This window comes from Pteropus vampyrus, unplaced genomic scaffold (assembly GCF_000151845.1).
Source record: "Pteropus vampyrus isolate Shadow unplaced genomic scaffold, Pvam_2.0 Scaffold53, whole genome shotgun sequence".
Taxonomy (NCBI): domain Eukaryota; kingdom Metazoa; phylum Chordata; class Mammalia; order Chiroptera; family Pteropodidae; genus Pteropus; species Pteropus vampyrus.
This window is the reverse complement of record NW_011888834.1, coordinates 4,951,775-4,954,106: the sequence shown is the minus strand read 5'-3', so window position 1 is coordinate 4,954,106 and position 2,332 is coordinate 4,951,775. Positions and strand designations below refer to the sequence as shown.

Sequence of the window (2,332 nt, the reverse complement as noted above, 5' to 3'; positions counted from 1 at the left end):
CAAAATAGTCACAGGGATATAAAATATAGCATAAGAATGTAGTCAGTAATATTGTAATGACTGTGTACGGTGTCAGATGGGTCCTAGATTTATTGGGATGATAACTTTGTAGGTTATGTGGATGTCTGATCACTATGTTGTACACCTGAAACTATTATAGTATTGTATATCATTGAAAAATAAAAAACATATATATTTTAAAAAAGAGATTTGGTAAACATGAGACTTATGAGGCTGCTGCTGGCATAACCTGGCATATTGTTTTACAGCAAACATTTTTTATAAGTAGAAAGAGTACACTCTAAAATAATAATAAAAAGTACAGTATAGTAAATACATTAAGTAGTAAGTCAGTTATTATTATTATCAAGTATTAAGTACTTACATAATTTTATGTGCTATACTTTTATACCATTGATAATGCAGTAGGTTTGTTCACAGCAGCATCACTACAAACACGTGAGTAAAGCATTGCGTTATGATGTCGCAATGGCACTAAGTAATAGGAATTTTTCATCTCCATTATAATCTTATGGAACTGCCATCATATATGCAGTACATTGTTGACCAAAACATCATTGTGTGGCACATGATGTAATTCCATTGATCATTCTAGGAAATATAGGCTGCAATATTGGATATCAAGAGAGCTGGCTGGATTTAAAAAAAAAAATTATATTTTATTTTTGAATAATGGATACATATTTGGAAACATCTGGATGATTTGCTGAAGGTTAAAAGAAATTTATATAAATATGAAGATTTAGCCAGGAGAGCCACAGTCATTATATCAACAGCCTATGGGCAGATATTAGAACACTACTCTGCTCTATATGCTACGGTGACAGCTACATGCCATGCTTAGTTATGTAGCTGTGCCAAGTACACAGACAAGCATTACATATTTAATTTCTCTTGTGATCTTCCTCAGATCTCCATCAGATAAGCAGAACATGGTGGTTAGGAGCTCAGGCATTAAGACTGAACAGCTGTGTGACCTTGGGCCTTAACCTCTCGGTTTGCTCTGCTGTAAAATGAGGGTATACAATAGCACCAACCTCATAGAGTTTTTGTGAGGATTAAATGAGTTAACGTATGAGAGTCACTTAGAATAGTAATATGTAGCTGAGAAATATTAGCAATTCTTATCATTCCATTTTATCAATAAGGAAATGGAAAATCATATTGATTAAGTCACAGAAAGAGATGAAAAACTAGACTTCATGCCCAGTTCTATCTGAGTCTAAGACTTGTGCTCCTATTCTGTGTGGGATGCCTCTTATAAATATCAATAAATAACATAGAAATTTGAATCCAGATTTTCAAAAAAAACAAACTAGGTTAAAATGATGAAATATCTATGAAAATATTGCATTGGTTTCAAGAAAAATGATTATAATGATTTGTAAACTCAAATCATTTTAAATGAATTGGGTATTTCAATGTTCAAGATGATAAAATGAGTTTATTCCCATATTTTCTTGATTATTTGCATCTTAAGAACAATTTAGTTCCTCATTATAATAAAATATCTACACTAAAAAACTGAATAATTAGACATAAATAATTTGGAAAACACATATTCCTAATCCCAAACTTCAGAGTTACTATGGCTAATATTATAGAAAATATCATTCATATACCTGTTATCACACAGCTTCACAAATTACTTTTTCCCTAGTATATTTATCCTTTCCCGAGGCATTAAATATTCTATAATATCATAGCTGCAAGAAATCATTGGATATATACATGATAATTTATTTGACTAATACTTGGTCTTGGACTTTAAGATGTTTCTCAATTACTCATTATTATTTTTTAAAGTGCTGGGTGAAAATACTTGTAAATAAATATTCTTGGGTACAATATTTAGGGAAAAGAGTATGATTTTCAGGTTGTATTTCTAAATTCTCTCTGGAAAGATTATATTAAGTCATATTCTTACCAGAATGTGTGGAATTAGCTGTTCTGTCACATTCTCACCAACACTAAGCAGTAACTATAACTGAGCTTTGCCAATTTGACAAGTGTGGGAGATTAACTCATTTTCACACTTTTTTTTTTTTTTACTGTATATTGTACTTGCTGATGTACTTATGGTATCAAGCTTTTCCTCAAATCGTGTCTCAGCCCACCCTTGCCTGACACATAGGATTTTACCAAGGAATTTTTCAAAGTTCTTGTCCATTTATTTCCCAGGTTTCTTTTATTCTGGGTGAATCAATGATTTCTGTTGATTTCCTTAATCTTGTCTTTTGTCTATTTTCAGGAATTATGAATTGTTTCTAGCATGTGATAACTCTCTTCAAATACTTTTAGAAAGATGTAT

At 31.2% G+C, this 2,332-nt stretch overlaps 1 protein-coding gene across 1 annotated transcript in view; it reads right to left on the bottom strand.

The window, feature by feature from the left end:
* The window catches only part of ADAM28 (ADAM metallopeptidase domain 28), a 58,122-nt gene that overhangs the window by 15,309 nt on the left and 40,481 nt on the right, over window positions 1-2,332 (bottom strand). The gene's annotated exons all lie outside the window — the stretch shown is intronic.